Raw genomic sequence first — 21,031 nt, forward strand, 5'->3', positions numbered from 1 at the left:
CAAACAAGAAAAGCATTCACTCATCCTATGATAATAGCATGAGCTTCAAAGCCCTGCCATATAGAGAACAGAAGATATATATGTGTTCTTTTCTTTCATATATGGTGTGTGTGTGTGTGTGTGTGTGCGCATTGAAATTTCAGCAGAGTATATTCAACTTGAAATAAAAAGAGTGGGGAGAAGACAGGGAGAATGAAAAAAAATAAGCATATTTCTTAGGCTTATTATTTTACTGTTGCATCATCATAATAACAATGTTAGGATCAAATGCAACCTTTTTTTTTAATCCAAGGGTTTAAAATTATGTAGAACAACTTTATAACACCTTTAATTGTTTAAAATAATAATCACTTCACTTATATAGACCTGCGAATGTTTCTGAAGAATAGTCATGGATGGCCTGAAGCATAATGGTATAGAATATCCCCTCAGTGTTTACCCTAAATAGCTTGATGATGTACAACATCTATGCATTAGTCTGTGTGTCAACACTACAACAGATTGTCATGGCTTTATCTTTATAAGAAGGAGAAACTTACTAAGTCTTGAACAAATTTCTACGTTTTATGAAGCAGTATCATCTGTCTATCTATCTATCTATCTATCTATCTATCTATCTATCTATCTATCTATCTATCTATCTACCTATCTATCTATCTATCTATCTCTATATTTATATGATAATGCACAGTGATAATTGAAAGCCCTGTTCAGAGTCAAATGATTAGTGTAGCATCAACAATGTTCTAAGCAATTTATTAAGCCTAATGGTGAAGTGAAACTTGCCCAGTCATAGAACTAATTTTAAAGTAAGCGTGTATATCTAGACGTTTTTTAAATGGCTGCTGGTAGAATATAAATTTGTATTGCATGAGCAGATAAATAATAAGAATCACCACATCACAATTCTGTTTTCCTATTATGAGTTTTAAGTATCTATTTTGTTAAGATCTGGTGTTGCTGTTCATGCTTTTGTTATTATTATGCAAACAAGATTATAATTTTTTTAAAAATTATCACGAGGTTATCTCGTGATAAATTCATCTTGTCCATAAGGAAAGGAAATGCAAATAATTCATACTTCTTCCAGTCTTTCGATATTCTTTCATATAAACTAAAAAGTTCACCTGCAAAACACAAATTTGAAGAATCTTGTTATGTCCCTGGACCTTGAAGAAGTTCCCACCAAGGTCCGTTCGCGCTGCGGGGGCGGCTGCCCCTCCTCATTGGCTGGGTTTCCCCAGCAGCCTGCTATAAAAGCAGGCTGCTGGGTCCAGCCCTTGAGCTGTTCGCTGCGAGCCAGTCCCAGGCTGAGCAAGCACGTTCAGCCCTTGTAAATAAACCTTGTTGCACTAAGCCCTGGTTCAGCCTCTTATTTCCCATACATAATACCGGCGACGAGGATGGGATGGCTACCAGAGGCAAGCTGCAACGCTGAATCACTAATATGCTGATCTACAGCCCAGAGAGAGAGAACGATCAGCCAAAATAGGGCAAGCGCTGACCGCAACCCAGAGAGAGCGATCAGCCCGAAATGAGAACGAACGCTGAATCACTATAACGCTGATCCGCAGCCCAGAGAGAGGGCGGTCAGCTAAAATAGGGCAAACGCTGATCGCAGCCCAGAGAGAAAGCGATCAGTAAACAAGCCAGCGAGAGTGAGAAGCGCTGCGAGCCGCAGCCGCTCGTGCCGTTTAGGCGCGAAATTCAAATAGCTGTCAGCTGAAGCACATTCAAATACAACACAGCGTTGTATTACGAAGTCACTAACGCCCACACAGGCGCGAATTTCAAAAGACGCTACCAACGACCGTTGCAGTCTAAACACCTTCTGATCCCCAGAGAGAGAGAAGGGAATTGCGAAATTTCACCAGAGCTGAAGTCACTTGCCTAGCACAGGCACTAAACCTCTACTGCTACCCCAGAGAGAGAGCACTTGCCTAGCACAGGCACCAAACCTCTACTGCTACCCAGAGAGAGAGCATTTTTTCCCCAACAGGTTAACCAGCAGACCTACAACATGAACGCCAATCCAGCCTTCCCAGCATTCAAGCCAGATGAGGAGAAGTGGGAATCATACAAGAATCGATTTAATTATTACATCGACGCCATCGGATTGGCTGAGGCAGGGGAACACCGAAAGAAAGCACATTTCCTGACCTACTGTGGAGCCATCGTTTCGATACAGCCACAGCTCTTGTGGCTCCACGTGAGTTAAAAAATGTCCCCTGGACAGAACTGTTAGAAATCCTTACTAACCACTATTCTCCTAGACCTTCACAGATTGCCAGACGTTTCACCTTCAGAATGAGGAAGCAGGGGGACAAAGAGAGCATCAATCAGTACATGGCTGCTCTCAGGACTGCAGCACTCCATTGTGGGTTTGGCAGCTACCTTGATGACATGCTCCTAGACCAGCTGGTCTGCGGGGTCAAGGACCCGCGCCTACAAAGACGGCTGCTCGCCAAAAAGACCTTAACCTCGCTCAAGCCATCGAGGAAGCCCTGGCAGAGGAGCTGGCATCTCATTCAGCCACCGAGATCCAAGGTTCTGTCACCAAGCAAACAGCAGTTTCCGTCCACTCAGAAGAGGTGATCAATGAGGAAGACCCAGTGACGAGGCCGACATTCACCGCCTCACAAACGCCAGGCGCCCTCAGGTAGGAACCAGACAGGATAACACCGGGCCATCCAAGCACATCACGTTGTGCCTTTCCTGTGGTGGACCCCACTTGAGGACCACATGCAAATTCAAAGGAGCCACTTGCAACAACTGCCATAAGAAGGGGCACATTGCAAGAGTATGCCAAGCCTCACACAACGCAGCACAAAGGGCATCTTCATTCGCACATGCCGGACCCAAAAGGCAAGTATTAAACTGCCGCACTAATCAAACTTGCTATTCTATTAGTAAAATCTCTCTTTCCATCTTATTAGAAGGTAAACCTTGCAACATGGAGGTTGACACGGGGTCAGCGCTCTCCATTATTTCCTGGAACACCCTCAAGGAGCTTCAACCCAGCCTATCAAGAAGCCGACTCCAGAAGTGCCAGCTTAGCCTAAAGGACTACCAGGGAAGACCATTCCTGTAATCGGCAGAGGCAAGTTTTTGTTAATTTTAAAACCTTTAAGGGCCACCTACCTCTAGTGGTAGTGAGCGGCAACCTCCTACACTTTTGGGACTTGATTGGTTTCCCCACCTCGGGTTAGGTCTAACAGGAGTCCATGCTACCTCAACCTCTGACACGGACTCCCTGTTTGCTGATTACTCAGACGTATTCAGTGATGAGTTAGGGTGTTATAATGGCACCCCTATCTCATTTTCAGTCGATCCCCAGGCAGTCCCAATTCGGTTAAAACCTCGCAGAGTTCCATTCGCCATTCGGCCTAAATTAGACCTTGAATTAGATAAATTATTAAAACAAGGGATCCTGGAGCCTACAGACTTCGCCAAATGGGAGACGCCCATCGTCACACCCCTAAAAAGATGGTAGCCTGAGAATTTGCTCAGACTACAAGACCACAATCAATAAATTCTTGCAAGTTAGCGCTTATCCAGTACCCGTCATTCAGCATTTATTACATACTTTTGAACCTGGCACTATCTTTGCCAAATTGGACATGTCTCAAGCATATCAACAGTTCCCTGTTGATGACCAAACGGCAGAACTTCAGACCATTGTCACCCACAGGGGTGCTTTCCCGTGCAAGCGTCTCCAGTTTGGCGTAAGTGTTGCCCCAGGCATTTTTCAATCCCTCATGGAGCGGATTTTACAGGGCCTTCCTGGAGTAGTACCCTACTTCGATGACATCTTAGTCTCGGCCAGGAACAGACCCCAACTCTTCCAGAGAGTTAGAGCAGTCCTGGAGAGGTTCAGGCAGCATGGCCTCAAGTTAAAAAAAGAAAAATGTGCCATTGCCACTAGACAGGTGGACTTTCTGGGTTATAAAATTGACGCCTCAGGCATTCACCCCTTGGAGTCCAAGGTTAAGGCAATACACGAGGCACCCACTCCAACCTCCAAAGCAGAACTGCAGGCCTTTTTGGGGCTCTTGAACTTTTACGCGTCATTCCTGCCCCATAAAGCCTCTGTGGCAGAACCCCTCCACAGACTTCTGGATAAAAAACGGTTTGGCACTGGGGACACAAAGAAGACTCCGCTTTCCGCGCAGTCAAGTCGCTACTCACATCAGAGGCAGTGCTTATCCAGTTTGACCCCAACCTCCCATTAGTACTGGCAGCAGACGCATCTCCTTTCGGCATTGGGGCAATTTTAAGTCACAGACTGCCCAACGGCTCCGAGGCCCCTATCGCTTTTTTTTTCCAGGACGCTCTCTGCAACAGAGCGCAATTACAGTCAAATTGATAAAGAAGCCTTGGCAGCTGTTACAGCGGTGAAGAAATTTCACGAATTTCTCTTTGGCCACTTTTTCGAGCTAGTCACCGACCACAAACCACTTTTAGGGTTACTAGCAGGTGACAAGCAGACCCCTCAAATTCTGTCCCCCAGAATGACCAGATGGACCCTTTTCCTAGCAGCATACTCGTATAGACTTGTGCACCGCCCGGGTAAAACATTGTCCCACGCAGACGCTCTTAGCCGCTGCCCCTGCCTGACCCAGCTGAAGACCCTGCCCGGTCAACGCCATTTTTGAAGTCACCCAACTGGACCTACCAATCACTGCCCTTGATATTGCCAATAAATCCAAAACGGACAAAACGATCGCCCAGGTACTGGACTGGGTGAGGAGGGGGTGGCCGGGCAGTGACATTGAAGCTAAATTCACGCCATTTAAGACCCGCTTACAGGAACTGTCGAGCTTACAGGGCTGCCTGCTATGGGGCACTCGAGTGGTCATCCCGACATCTCTGCGTGCACCCAGTGCTGGAGGCGTTGCACGAAGGCCACCCTGGCATCGTCAGAATGAAGGCGTTGGCGCGAAGCTACATTTGGTGGCCCGGCCTTGATGAGGACATCAACAAATGGGTAAGCTCCTGCCATCCCTGCCAGGTTTTCCGTCCATCCTCCAATTGCCACCCCCACCAAGTGGGAAAGTGCCAACGCACCCTGGTCCAGGATTCACATCGACCTCGCGGGCCCATTGCATGGCAAAATGTTCCTCGTGGTCGTAGACTCTTACTCAAAGTGGATTGATGTGGCACAACTATCCACGACCACTTCACAAGCAGTCATCAAGGCATTGACTCGCCTGTTCGTAACGCATGGTCTACCAGACTCCATTGTTTCCGACAATGGTCCCCAATTCGCGTCAACCGAATTCAGTCGTTTACGGCCAACCTGGGCATTCGTCACATCTTCACGGCCCCTTTCATCCTGCCAGTAATGGGCTAGCAGAGAGAGCTGTTAGGACCACTAAAGAAGCCCTGGCCAGGTTCAACAAGGATGACTGGCACCACAAACTATCCTGTTTCCTGTTAAGCCAGCATTCAACCCCTTGCACAGTAACCAACAAGTCCCCGGCCGAGCTTCTGATGGGCAGACGCCTGCGAACTGTATTGGACAGGCTCCACCCACATTACTGCCCTGACTCTCCTCTCGCTTCCACATCGGGAGTAGGCATTTTGTCTTGCAGGAACCCGTGTTCGCGAGAAACTTCGCTGGCGACCCATTGTGGATCCCAGGAGAAATCGTAGCCATCACAGGACCCAGATCATACCGGGTTAAGCTGGAAGATGGCCGGGTCTGGAGACGACATCTGGACCAGCTTCGGAGACGCCAGGGCACCCTTGTCAGCCACGACCGGGGCACAGACCGGTGAGAGTCCGCTGCAACTTCCACACAGCGACATCGACTCCGATGACCTGCTAACGTCTCCAGCCGGACCAGAGAATCCAAATGATGACTGCGGCGACCTAGCGTCCAACCCATCCGAGCCAGACGGGCGTGAGGACACTCCCAGCATCCAGCCCTACTGACCCCGGACCTACTCCGACCGAGGTGGTACTCGGGACTCATCATCGAGCCAACAGTCGCCAACGGACTCTGATCCACTGAACAGCACACCAGAGTTGCGCCGCTCTGGGCGTCAGCACAAGCCTCCCGTATACCTCAAGGACTATGCGTGTTCGCATCTGGGGGAAGGGGGTGTTATGTCCCTGGACCTTGAAGAAGTTCCCACCAAGGTCCGTTCGCGCTGCGGGCGGCTGCCCCTCCTCGTTGGCTGGGTTTCCCCAGCAGCCTGCTATAAAAGCAGGCTGCTGGGTCCAGCCCTTGAGCTGTTCGCTGCGAGCCAGTCCCAGGCTGAGCAAGCACGTTCAGCCCTTGTAAATAAACCTTGTTGCACTAAGCCCTGGTTCAGCCTCTTATTTCCCATACTTAATAAATCTCTTTAATTAGATCTTACTTAGATCAAGTAAACTTAGCCTTCATTCATGATTGGTTGAAGATTTACTGATGGTACCTTACATTTCCTAGCAATAGTTCCTTGAGATACCTCCAGGGAGGAAGGAGCATAGCAAATCATGGTTATTGTTTCTTTTTTCAAAATGATCCTTCTTCCTCTCTTCCCAGTATTCCAGTCCTGATGAATCAGCTGAATTTATTTTCTGAATTTAAATTAATAGCCACATGATTTAAGATAAACTTATATAATTTTGAATTATACAGGTTCCAATAAGATGATTGAATATACTGTCAAGACCTTCAAATAAATTAGATGGTTATCTTCCTTTTGCTCATAACTAATTTGAAACAGAGCTCAAATTCCAAACTGAACTATTACTGAGGGGAAAAACAGCAAAGATTTATTCTGTCTTCCTATATTCTGCTGTGTAGGTGGAGATGAAACCATATCCCTTGTTTTATTATGCTGTTTAGTCAGTAGCGCTATTTAATTCCCTCAAATTAATGTCTTAGTCAGAATTAATTTCTGTAGTTGTTAAGTTGTGACCTGCTGCAGAACTAGTACAGGTCTGAAATGAACTTTTGAAAATCTCCATTCCAATTTCTGGATAAAGAATTCAAGTGGATGCTTTCTCTGAATTTTTCCAGAGAAAGGATAACTTCATCAATAGTAATGCAAAGTCAGGATTCCTTCATAACAATTATAGCCAAACTACTACTGAAAAAGCTCAATCTCTTGATACTTTTTCAGACACCAAGATGTCACATATAGGCCATTACAGGCTTCCTTGTACAATGCAGGTTGGGACAACCAACTTGCATTGTGAAAAGTGCAAGAACATCCCATTCAAACTATGAGAATTCCATAGAAAGTAATTCTTTAAAAAAAATAAATTATAAAAATCAAAGTCTTATTCATTAAATTGAATAAGGACTGGTAATTGGGGGGGGGTATTTATGTGCCCAAAAGAAAAACAGGAAGGGTGGGTGGTCAAATGGATGGATGGGTGGATGGATAGATGGATGGATGAATGGATGGGTGGTTGAGTGGATGGATATAATGTACAGCTGCTACAATTCTGAGCATCTTATGAAATGCAGCTATAAAATATAAAAATCATCAAAAAATTGGGGAAAAATGATAATTTAAAAATGAGAGCAGTATACAAGGGGACCACAAACCACACTAATCCAAACCCTAATTCAATCTATAATAATCTTTGGTTACCATTCACACTTGACAGAGTGAAGTACGATAGCCATTGGCCTAGATGGTGTCAGAAATTATTAGGCATCTGTATGGAAAGCAAATTTATCATTTACCTTAAATTACGAAAAGTATCTGAAAACTTTATAAGCATAGGAAAGCCAATTCTGGGAGGGACTTTTAATTTAGAACTTCCTAATAAAATCTAGTGGTCTTCTGATGTATTGGGATTTATCCTCCAGAATACGGGTTGTGAATTCCAGGAGTTATAGCAAAGTACATCTGGAGAATGTAAGGTTGTAGCAAGTTAGAACAAATTAAGCAGACAATGATCCAGATTCCAATGGAATCTTTGGTCTAATACAACAAGGTTCTTCCTATGTACATGAAGACATGTTTGGTTTTATTTAGCCATACTTGAGAAAATTATGAATTAATATAGAAGTGCATTCCTGAGATCAAATCAATGTATACATAGACAGTTAATGAAGTTTTGAAATGATGCATACTTGTTAAAGTTCCCCTGATTTTCAAAAACAACTAGAAGTAAAGAAATCATGGTGTAATTGAAGTCTTGATTCAGAAAGCTTTTGGATAAATGAATTTTGCGTGCGCCCGCCTCATAATCTTTATTTGTTCGTCTAACTTCAATGGAAAGGCTAAAATCAACCATATAACATCCATGCATTTTCATGAGAATTAAACTGGTAGTGGAATAGGGGACTCCTGTGTCCTAATTAACTTTCAGAAAGCTCATTCTATTTCTCAACAAGCCTACAGAGAAACCTTTGATCTTTTCAGGTACTGAATGAGGAAGGGAAATGTGAAGACAGATGTTACCATACTAGGTTGGTAACTATGGCCATATCACAACAGTTCTGCATATATTAGATCACAGTTGGCCAATAAAGAATTCTATTCTATTCTATTCTATTCTATTCTATTCTATTCTATTCTATTCTATTCTATTCTATTCTATTCTATTCTGTTCTGTTCTATTCTATTCTGCATATATTAGTTCAAGTAACTAAATACTTGATTTACTTTGAAAGGGATACTTGATAGAAGCACCTGCTGTTTTCAAACTTAAATCTACAAAAAAAAAAATCACATTTTTCAGAAATCTTATGAAAGTTTAGGTGTATGGGATTTTTTTAGAAAGAATGTAATTAGTTTAATACTTCAATACTAATTTAATGCTCCGGTTTATACTTATTCAGAAACTGAGTCAAATTCTAACCCAATATATAAAAGAAAACTTTACATAATTTTGACTTACTCTTCTAATCTATGTTATGTAATGAAAAATCCATAACTAGATAGTTCTATCAGTTATTCTATTAATATGAATTTAAATACAATTCATTCATTTAGTTCCTTTCCCCTGCAAAACATATTCTGTAATATGTTTTAGTATAAGATACGCTTGAGTGAATAGTCATGTGTCTTATGACAGAGAAAGAATAGTTGGTCTTTCACATTTCACGAATGTTTTGTTTTAGCTTGTTAAACAAGCCAGATCTCCTTGTTCACATATCACACTGAGTCATAGATCATAGTTTACCAATGATCAGCATGATTAGTTTCACACATCAGGCAAAAGTGAACCTCTTGCTATTAAAAATACATGATGTTTTTTCCATGACGTGCAAGCTAGTCACTAAATGAGAGAAAATGGCAGAAGAGAGAAAGTGGATGGTCACCACCCAATGGATTAGAGGTCATGCAATTAAGGAGTAACTAGATCTGAGTTGTGCAGTAATAAGATGTGAAATCTTTATTTACTATCTGAAAGAGATTAGTTGGAGTCTTTCTGACTTTTAACCTTGCTATAAATCATTCAGATATGTACAGTACTGCCATAAGTATCTTTCCATTCCTTCTTACTGCAGGTTACAGAAAGTTAGACACATATCTAATCAGAAGGACATTCCATTAAATGCAATGGGACATTCACAAATGAAATTGAAGGTGAATCAGCTAAATAATTTGGATGTCCAAAATTGGCTGAACAACTATTTTCTTCTTGTCAGGATAGAAAGGACAGTTCTTAAATGCCAAATACTACTCCCCTCCCCCCTTGAAAACACTACATAGGTACAATAGAATAACAGATTTGGAAGGGACCTTGGAGGCCTTCTAGTCCAACCCCCTGTTCAGGCAAGAAACCCTATACCATTTCAGACAAATGGTTGTCCAATCTCTTCCAGTGTTGGAGCATTCACAATCAGTGAAGTCAAGTTGCTCCATTCAGTGGTGGGATTCAATTTGTTTTACTGCCGGTTCAGTGGGCATGGCTTGGTGGGTGTGGCTTGATGGCATATTTTTCCTAATGCTAGCGTGCAGCTTTCCCCATACCAGCTGAGATATCGAGTGCCAATCAGCTGAGAGGATAAAGAAGAGAAAAACGCAGGGGTAGGTGGGAGCGCCGATCCTGTGTTTTTCTCTTCTTTTTCCTCTCAGCTGATTGTCAATGATTTTTTTCCCTCCTCTCAGCTGATGTCAGCTTTTTTTTTCTTTCTACGGGTTCATGTGAACTGGTCCGAACCAGTAGCATACCACCACTGGTTCTACTGATTAATTGTTCTAACTGTGAGGTAATGTTTCCTTAGTTTTAAATTGCTTCTCTCCTTGATTAGATTCCATCCATTGTTTCTTGTCCTGCCTTCATATGCTTTGGAGAATAGCAACCCCTGAGATATTGGAACACTGTCACCCGCTAGCCCTTCTTTTCAGTAAACTAGACATACCCAACTCCAGCAACCGTTCTTTATATGTTTTAGCCTCCAGTCCCCTAATCATCTTTGTTGCTCTTTTCTGCTCTCTTTCTAGAGTCTCAACATCTTTTTTGACTCTATGGCAACCAAAACTGGATGCAGTTTTCCAAGTGTGGTCTTACCAAGGCATTATAAAATGGTATTAACGCTTCACATGATCTTGAACTTGTGATCTTTGAATAATAATTTTGAGTCCAAAATTTTAAAAAATATATAAAATTAAATTTTATTTTTGTCCTAGCCTATCATAATTTTGGAATGGAGTCCTTAAAATGCCAAGGGCAGCTCTTATTCCAGAAAGAGTAAAGAATGGAGAGCTGTACAAACCTGGACTAAATATAGAAAAGAAATTGGAGGGATGGAGTTTCTAACTTCATACTCTCTAAAACTGAAACAAAGACATTTTGAATTAATTAAAGTGAGGTGCAGTGAATTACTGTGATGTTACAGTGTCAGGTAATGAAATGTCTGCAAGAAAACCACCAAGCTCAGAAAACATCAAGAACCCCACAGTTCAACCCTGAACTACAAATATTCTCTTCTATTGAAATTACAGTGAACTCAACATTTAAGCAAAGTGGGATAATAATAGCAATTAAGGAAGGCTATCATAAGTGTAATGATGCCAGTCAAGTAAGGACTACAGCAAACATGATTATGAACCTTTTGTCTGGACAAATTGTAAGATACTATTCCCGTAAAGATGGAATTGCATGGTGCATAATCAGTAGTAATTGCAACTACATAGCTGGATTTTTTCCCCCTAGTGTTGGAAGAAATATCCATCTGGTTCAATTCCAAGCTGGGAGGAAGATACTAGAAATATGGAGGCTGATTGGAAAAATGGTTTAATGGTGAAGCAGAACCACAAAGCACATGCTTCTGGGCAGCTAACCACATGGAGTTGAGAGTGGGGGGCTTTGAACTTGAGCTTCCTGTTCCTATGCAAGAACTTGTATTCTATTGGCTATTGTCAGACTCCCATGGTGCCATGTACAAATCTTAGGAGTTTGTCTGAGCCAAGCATGGTTGAAGTTTGGTTGATGCAATGTCCTTAGGAGATTGTGCAATGTAGTGAGCTCTGCTGCTAGTGAGTTAATCCTATTACATTCTGGATGGTCATGTCTTAATCCCATCATCCTGGAGCTGAAGGTCTTTTCTTTTGTAGACAGGCTGTCTCAATCTTTCTCAATGGAACAAAATATCTGCTGAGGGCTATTAAGAAAGACCTGGGGGATGCTTTCTGTCTTCAAGAGCATGTTTCTCTATTTCTCCTTTAGGAAAATATAATATTCTGCCTTTTTAATATTTCCTAAAATATTTCATTCTTCTGGGGGGGTGGCTTTCCACATCAACTGGCATTCCCCCCAAAAGAAGTGGAAACCCTATTTCCAGAATTCCTTTTCCTTCTTTAGAAAACAACAATCCAACTCGAAACTGAAGTATTGATCTACAGCCTATTCAGAAGAGCTTAGTTACATCCAGTTTCTCCAGGTATATTTATTACACAGAATAAGAAAGTGTTATTATTATTATACACATAATAAGAAATGTGATCACTTGTTTTTAAAATAAAATGAAATATAGGAATAGTCAACTATCATTTATCAAAACTTCCCATTCTTCTTTGCAGGAAGGTCGGATCCAAGCTCTTGCCAAGTTTTGAAAGACCAACATTCACAAAGCAAATGTATTTCTAAGGAAGATGCTAACTTCCAAAAAGGAAAAGAAAAACTGCTTTATTCATCAATGATTGAAGTGGAAGATATTGTGATCCTCCACTAAAATTTCAGGCTGTTCGTTATTGATACTCAAAGACTATTAAGCTAGAAACTGAACAAGAATGTCATAACTTGGCATTGTACCAAAAACATTCTTTCTTTTTGGACATGATTTACCTGTAAAAAAAGGAAACACCTGGAACATGGTTTTTTAAAAATCTAAGGAACCATTCTGAAAGTGCTGATCTTCATTCACAATGAAGGCCTTTGTTGATTGACTTGCGAAAAACCCAGGAAATTAATTACAATTAAAAAAAATAATTTCTTCTTCTTTCAAAGACACTCTGACTCAAGAATATTGAGCTGTTTTGTCTGGGCTGTTCCTACAATCCTATCAAAATTATTTGAATGTAAAAATGCTTGTGGGAAGGGGTATATCATCAAAATGTTGCTAGAACAGACTCAGAATAACTGAGCAAAACTGAGGGAGATGGGCAAAGAATATGAAAGGACACTTCACACACTGGCATGAGTGAAGCTCAGAATGCTGCAGCAGCCAGGTTGTTTCCACATATGCATGTGTGTGTTGCCATTTCACTTCCCTGGTAGACTCAGTGGAATATTATCAGTGGATGGACAAATGCACAGATGAACCAAGAAAGTCCTTACAACAGCCAAACTGAGCTTTCCAGGACATACAGCTGTTTCAATCTTTTGCGATAAGATCCTTTGCTTATCCACAAATGCTTGGCAAATTGAAGTCTACCTTCAAAATCAACACAGACCAAACATCCACTCAACTTTTTTTTTCAAGCCCTGTTTCTCAAAACATCCTGTGTGGGTTAATCTAAAGGCCATCCAGAGTTATGGAAGAACAGGTACATGAGCCAAAATGTTCCAGTCTAAGAGCTATTTTTATAATGGGACACTCTATACAACTAGGGCTTGGGTGGGCAATTTTGATGTACCATAATATCTGAAAGAGCTTGAGAAGCAGTTGAGTTTACAAACCACCGAACATTGGATCAGTGTGTACATATTTCATGAAATAATATGTGTAGAAATTTTAGATGAAATTATTTGTTTGCAATGTCTATCACTGAAATTTATTTTGCCAAGCTTATTTAAAACTAATGAAGTTGATATGAAAATGTGAAATGAAATGATATAATACCTTATATTCTTCTCATATTTTTTTACAATAAGATTTTTTAAAGATCTTAATGTCATGCCAGTGGTTTCATCTTAACCATAATTCATTCAGAGTTCTAATTTAGTTTGATAACTTTTTATTTTTTAAAGAAAAATATGGAATGTAAAACAGAGATAATATTGTGGAAGCAACATTCCCCTTTCATAATTCCTTTCTTCCATATTACATTTATTTAAAAATATAATACAGTTATTGTTATAATAGGTAAAATAAAGCCAAGAGGTTTTACCCTTCGGATTACATCTAAACTACTTATCAATCAAAAGAAAACAGGATGATTTATCTAATATTTCTACAGTTATCTGAGGAAAAAAATTCAAATGATTTCTACCCTTTTAATCACTGGATCATTATAAAAGTTCTATTCAGATGATGCATTTTCACATGTAATACAAATCACACTAGCGACATCACTTAGGAGTTGGTCTCCATAGTTATAGCACAATTGTCAATAATGGGGAGGTTTTCTTTGTATACCAACTCTTCCTCATTTCAACTGAAATCTTCTGTATTAGGAGTTTTGCTCAAAAAGAAACCCTCATGTATATACAAAACTTATTTAAGTATAGATAGTTGCTTTCTACCTATGAAAACCACTGAGTCACTAGCATCATAAAATTGATTAGAGGAAAGACAAGCTTATCACTGTTTTATTACATAAAAATGAAAATGTATATCTAAACAGGGCAGAATCCCAAAGCTGGAAGTGGCTCTTCAAGTTCAACCTTCTACAGCAGGGGTGTCAAACTGGTGGCCCACAGGCCAGATATGTCACACGCAGGCTGTTGTGACCAAGGCTTTCTGAGACCGTAATTAAGCACACGCTTCGTTAAAACAGCTCTCATTTTATTTCAATGCTGGGAATTATGTTCATTCCCAGCCTCTAATGAGTCCCAAACAGTCCCTCGAGATAAGCATCCACCTTTCTCTCCTTTGAATTGCTGCCAACAACTAAAGTGCCAAAAGAACTATAAAAAAACAGCCAAAGTACCAAGTCCACCCAGAGGTTCAAAGTTTAATTTGAACAGAGCAAACAACTTTGTTTCCTGCAAAGGTTTCTCTACCTTTGCATTTCTTTTATACCTTATGGGAGGACCAATTATACCCAAGGCTTACTCTCAAGTTGACCCTTTTGTCTTAGCTGCTCTTGCCTTCTAACAGCTCTGCACACATGCACACTGGAAACAGGCTCCCCTTGTTCCTCTGCCTCGCTGTTACCAGACTGCGGAGGCTCCAGACTCAGCACATAACTCCCAGATGGTGTCGACCCCATCTGCATCGGATGCAGGACCCTCATCTGAGTCCTCCCCAGACTCCCAGACTGGTCCCTGTTCTTCCCCATGTCCAATTCTGCTGCCGTCTGCACAGCCTGCCAGCAAACCACAACACAGTCCATGCCCATCCCAGCTCCGCAAAGGGAAAAAACATTGTGATATGTCACATGACGGCAATGTGATGCAGCAAGTTTGACACCCATGTTCTACACAGAATCCAAATTTTTATTCTGAGTAGTCTCAGGCATGATTGCTTGGCCTTATCTGCTTCAAAGGATTGTTGTCATGATAAAATGGGAGTAAAGGAAAAACATATATTTTTAAAAGTCATGAAAAACTGTTACCCAAAATTTGTTATAGGAATTTCTGTGTGCCTTTCAAAAATCATAAAACATATGTTGAATATTTCCTGTACAGCTGGAGTTGGGTAATAACCCAAATTCTTTTCTCTGTCTTATAGAACCAAAACTCTCTTCCATGAGGTTGTGAAAACTTGAAATTGAACTCTAAAATAATTCTTTCTGGTTTTAAAAAAGCATTATTTTCTTTCCATCTATATTCATGACAAAAGATCAAGTAATAAAATGTAACTGGTGGAAGAGACTGCAATTGGTGGTGGAAACCTGTTGTCATTTTAGGGTTTGTTTTTAAACTAAATCCAAAATGCAGAGAGAGAATATGTGTGTACTTGGCTTCAAGTGCACTACTATAGTACATTGTCTTTTTTTTTCTTTCCCTCTAATGATATATATGAAACCAGTTTCTGAACTAATGAGATGTTATTTTATATCTATGTACAAGTAAACCTTCTCCTTTCACAGTAAACTTCTCCTCAACCATCATGATATCTGTCTGGAGAACCATATTTGGAGAAATTTACTTTCTTTTTTTAGCTAAGGGAGTCGAAATCCAGTATTGTATTTACACTAATATTCTGCCAAAGTATTTCCTCAAATTCCTAGAAGTATTATTTCTATCTCCTTCCAAGACAATGTCAATTTTTCCCTAAGATTGTAGTTCTTAGCTAACCTCCTTTATTGCTATAAGACAATAACTGCTATAGAGCCGTGGTGGTGCAGTGATTAGAGTACAGTATTACATGTTAATTCTGCCGACTGCCAGAAGATCAATCTTGATTGGCTCAAAATTGACATTTTACACGCCTTCCATTCTTCCATAAAATGAGGGCCCAGGTTGTTGAGGTCAATATGCTGACTTTATAAACTGCTTAGAGAGGGGCTGTAAAGCACTGTGAAGTGGTATATAAGCCTAAGTGCTATTGCTTTTGCTAAGAACTGTATCTCTCTCTCAGTCTTTATTCTCTCTCAGTCTTTATTCTCCAGATTTCCCAATCTATTTTAAAATGGAGAAATTATATTTCAAATTTTTGCTTCATGTGTATTTGATATGTGGGAAATTAGAGACTACAGGCCATTGGGAAGAAGTTTCTACCATGAAACTTGAACATTTCTTAATTACACAAATTTAAAGAATCAATACCTATAAGAATTGCATCTATGCTTTATTCCCCTCTGGAAATAAATCTAAATAAAATAATTCCTAGGAAACTGAATAAAAATTGTCACCAAAAAAAGGTCAAGGTTATAATTCCTGTTTTATTAGATTGTGGCATTTTTTCTAACCCATCATAGATACAAATATTTATATTTTGTGAATTTCAACTATGCAGATAACTTCAGAGTAATTCACTTATCCACCCATAAATGACTAGCATGAATAGCAAACTGACTAACAATAGGAGGAAAATGATCAAAAGTATTTCAGCAAATGATTATGATTTTTATAATATCCATAACAATATTTTTGGATAGCTATTTTAGCATAAATTCTTTATAACAATCTCTTCTCCATATATATAATTTAAAATGAGGAAAACTGGACTTCTGATTTGCCAGGGCAACATTCTAATCTCATGTTATTAATCATTTTAAAGGGTTTGTATTTCATCTTTTGACTACCATATCATTTAATTGGTAATCAGAAAGCTTCTGTTATCTTTCTCCATTTAAGCTATTGGTCTGTGGTATGTAATTATGGACCCAATATCCAAGGCTGAGAAGAAGAAAAATCAAGACTCATCATCTTTTACATCTGAAGGGAATCTTTTTAGAGCTGAAACCATCAAGCTGAACTACAAGAGAAACCATTAAACATAGAAAATTATGGGGAAATGCTTGAAAGTTTAAAAACTCCTGCTTACTATATATGCTTGTTAAAAATAATTGAATGTTGACACATGGAAAATGCAGTCAGTGAGATGAAATAAAATCGTTTGATGAAGAAGCAGATGATTCTCTTCATCAAAAGATAAGAGTGTTTAGTTAATAATTCACATGAAAAAGGTTAACTGAGATTCTGAGAAAAACAAAGCATTAAAAAAGTTGAAGCAGTTTGAAAGTAGATAAAAATGTTTAAGTTTTTGCTTTGTAGAAATAATTTGCAATGTTTAAATATCCCTTTCAAGGACATTCTATGGTTGTTTTATGGAGAAAGCCTTACATAAGTTTTTTTTTTTTCCATAGCAATCGGAATACGGTTTGGAAATTTAAAATTGGATATCAGTTGCATCTGGGTTACCATTTCCTTGCAATAGAGAAATCCAGTCCTGTTGCAATTAGCAATAGCATGATCTCATATTTATCAAATCTTCCAGTTATCTTGAAGTAAAACCCCAAAGAACGATTCTGTATTTTTCCTGCATTTTTTTTTCACTGTCTCTGGAGTCTCATGTAAGATATCATATCCTGATCATCAAAATACAAAGGTTGAAATACTTCTAGGAAAAGATAATGGGGTGATAATCAGCAAATGCAGATAGTTCAGCTCCCATTTTACACTAAAAAGGGACTGTTTTTCATCTTGCTTTTGAGTGCTTCCCATGCTAAATATTGTTTATGATTGTAGAAGATTTGGATTTCAATCAACAAGCCTGTCTCAGGCATGGACAGTGTCACACAGCAAAGTCCTCAGATTGCATTGGTTGTATAGTCAATAAAAATGTATGTCATTTATGCCAGTCTATATGAAAAACAAAGACCCTTATGCAGCTTAATTAGGAGATTTAAGCCCTAGCAGGTCTCATTGTCCAGCATTTGTTAATATTAACCCCCTAAGAAGGTGGTCTTTAAATGTTTTGCCATCAAATGCCCCATTAGCACAATCCTAATGCACAACATCTCCCCTAAAAATCCAAACACTAAAATGAACACAAACGAGCAATGAAAACAGTGCAAGGAAACTTTAGTAGAGGGTGGATTTATTATACCAAGGGAGGTACACTTCACAGTTTGGGGAACATTATTTTTTCCCCTGCTTTTCCCTTGTCTGCTGCAAACCCAGAAAGTGACCCAATTCTGTCCACTATGTTGGTGAATCCAGTCAATATATTGCATTGAATCCCATTAAAATATGGATCTTGCATTCTTTTACATGCATGTTCTGACCCAGGCTTCATCAAAATTAATTAAACCCAAACTTGTTTTAAAAGCAAAACCTATTTTAATGCAATGCTGGGAATTATTTTCATTCACAGCCAGAACTAATCTTAAACAGTTCCCCAAGATAAGCACATGCCTGTCAGTGCTGTGGAATGCTGCCAAAAGCAGAAGTATCCAAATATAACAGTACCAGAATAAAACCAACCAGAATACACAGAGCTTCAAAGAGGGCTCGGAATCTATTGAACTGCTTTGCTTCCTGCAAAGCTTTCGGCATTCAGGTCTGACTTTTATCCCTTATGGGAGGGGCAATCACCTCCCAGCCTTACTCCCAAGTCGCCCCTTCTGCTTCAGCTGTTCTTGCCTTCTAGCAGCTCTGTGCACACACACTGGGAACAGGCTCCCTTCTGTCCTCTGCTTTGCTGCTGCCAGACTCTGAAGGCTCCGAAAGCAGCACCCCACTCCCAGATGGTCCTGGCCCCATCCCTGCATCAGGACCCTTGTCCAAGTCCTCTCCAGACTCCCCGATTGGTTCCTTTCTTTGTCACTTTCTGATACCACTGCTGTCTGCACTGGCTGCCAGCGAACCACAATACATAGGTTCAAAATCAAATCTCGAGATCATAACAATTGGTACTCCAATGATCTGTGCTGCTGGAGAGAAGGAGTCCAAAAACTGGCCTTGTCTACTTTTATAGGAGACATGAAAGAGAATCCTGACCAGTTGAGCTTTTCCCATGACATTTCTACAGTGGTTGGAAAAGCTTGCTTCGACCTTGCACTTTTTCCAACTGCGGAAAGAAGCCAAGCCTGCCACCGTTCCTTTTGATTCTGTTTACCCTATTAATTTGAGTCTAACCAGTTCCTTTCCCCCACATATATCTGAAAACAGTTGTGCTGCTGAATGAAGAGAAGGCTACTCTACGCAGCAATGTAACAGGGAACACTCTGTGTAGTTACTGTTGCCGGGAAACCAGGACAAATCTTTTTCAGAGATTCCTTAGTGCCTCAGTGACAAATTTTATTCCTGGAATTAGGGAGGAAAATACAGACTGGAAAAAAAACAATGAGATATGTTTAAACCTCGTGGGGTTTCTTATGCTTTGCTGGGGTGTGGCTAGTTTTGGTAAAGAATAGGCATTTGAAGGACAGATTCTCTGTCTATTGATCCTACTGTAGAAATATCAATTGCTTCAAAATGAAATCACCAACTTGAATATGTTTAATTTTAATTATTAGGCCCAAATGTTGGAAAGCTATTTATTAGGCTTTATAAAGCTCTTTCAAAAGCACAGGCTACTTAAAAAAGCTTTGGCTACTTTGTCTTGAAATACAGCTTTGCTTCCAAGAGGACAATTACAATAATAGTCATTTCATTGGACTTTCTTTGTCTAATGGATGCTTTTTTTAAAAAAAACCCACACATCTGGGCCAACCTTCCAATGATCAGTTCCACTAGTTTCATTTATAAACCTGAGTGCTGGGATTTTATTTAGGGCTACAATGGATAATTTGGCATGGAACAGCTGTGGCAGTAACTAACTCTTTGCCTTGTGTGCCTGAATAACTTTTTCTTGGGATGAAACTGCTTGGCATGCTGTGAATGTATTTGAGAAAACAATGTCTACTTATCAATGCATGTATTGTATATAAGATGGCCACACTTAAAAAAAACTTTTGGATGTGTTTCCATAATTTTGTTGATGGCTAAAGCAATGTGGGTCCAGCACATGTGGATCTTCACTTATACCATCTGATTTTTTTTTATCCTTTAACTCTATTTAAACTCCATATACTTACTCAGTAGCTACAAGTAGTAGAGCTAAGGATAGTATTCAGAAAACAAGTCTAGAACTTCATTCTGAGGGTGGAAATAGGATATCCAAATGACCACTCAAAGTATTACAGATGATTGCAATATCTGCAAATGTGTCTAATATTAACTGCCTTCACGGTGGTGGTATCTTTGCCTAGTTTATCTGTAGCTTTCTCTTTCTCCACTTTTCCAAATAACATTTTCTAGACAGGGAACAGCTCCTTCTCTATCTTCTCTACCTCTTAAATTGCACCAGCAAGAAAAGAAAGTGCACACAGGTAGCAAGACTTTAGAGTTTGGAAAATTAAAGGTTATTAGAGACTATTTTGATTATGTAATGCAAAACAAGATAAAAGAGTCTCTGTGTGAAAACGAGTAGTAGGTAATGGAAAAAGTACTAATGGAAGTGAAGGAAACAGAATGATATTACATTGATCTGGCTAATGGTAGAACTGAACTGTAAGAGAAAGCAGAAGACCAAACTGGCTGCCATCACACTCTAGAGTGTCATCCAGAGAAAAAGGATTTGTGGAAGAGCACTGTGATATACTGGAGTGGATGAAAAAGGGAGAGAGACAAATTTAAGAGTAGGGCTAAATTAAAGGAGATTTGGGGAGATGTTTATTAGAATTGCAGGACCAGAAGAAAAAACTAGAACAGAAGGCTGTGCTAGAAAGATGGAGAAGGGTATTACATATGTTGGTCAGGATCAGGAGATAGGTGAACAATAGATGGACAGCTGCAACTGAAAATGAGGAAAGGAAAAACCAAAACACAGAACTGCTTAAAAATGTTGGAAGCATGAAGAAGTATGTTAAGGAGTTTGAGAGAAAAGAGAGGAGATTAGGTGAAGGTTTATCTATGGTTTAGCACTTGCTTCTATATCTGGAAGACGTAAAGAATAGAGTAGAGTAGAGTAGAGTAGAGTAGAGTAGAGTAGAGTAGAGTAGAACAGAAAACAGAGTTGGAGGGGACCTTGGAGGTCTTCTAGTCCAACCCCTTGCTCAGGCAGGAAATATACCATATATCAGACAAATGGTTGTTCAATCTTTTCTTTAAAACTTTGAGTGCTGGAGAATTCACAACTTCTGGTGGCAAGTTGTTCCACTGGTTAAAGGTCTGGATGGGCAGAAAAAAGGAGATTTAACCTTAGCAAGACAGTATGCTAGTGGGTTCAGAAGTCAACTGATTACAGGATAAT

General features: G+C 39.9%; 1 long non-coding RNA gene across 2 annotated transcripts in view; it reads right to left on the bottom strand.

The window, feature by feature from the left end:
- Window positions 1-279: 279 nt before the first annotated feature.
- Window positions 280-21,031, bottom strand: part of LOC148126447 (uncharacterized) — an 81,040-nt gene continuing 60,288 nt past the window's right edge. For both annotated transcript variants that reach the window (XR_015742634.1, XR_015742635.1), the window contains exon 3: window positions 280-1,127. This is a non-coding gene — a long non-coding RNA (uncharacterized LOC148126447). The remainder of the gene's footprint in view (window positions 1,128-21,031) is intronic.

This window comes from Pseudonaja textilis, chromosome 3 (assembly GCF_049901715.1).
Source record: "Pseudonaja textilis isolate UNSWEBS1 chromosome 3, rPseTex1.2, whole genome shotgun sequence".
Taxonomy (NCBI): domain Eukaryota; kingdom Metazoa; phylum Chordata; class Lepidosauria; order Squamata; family Elapidae; genus Pseudonaja; species Pseudonaja textilis.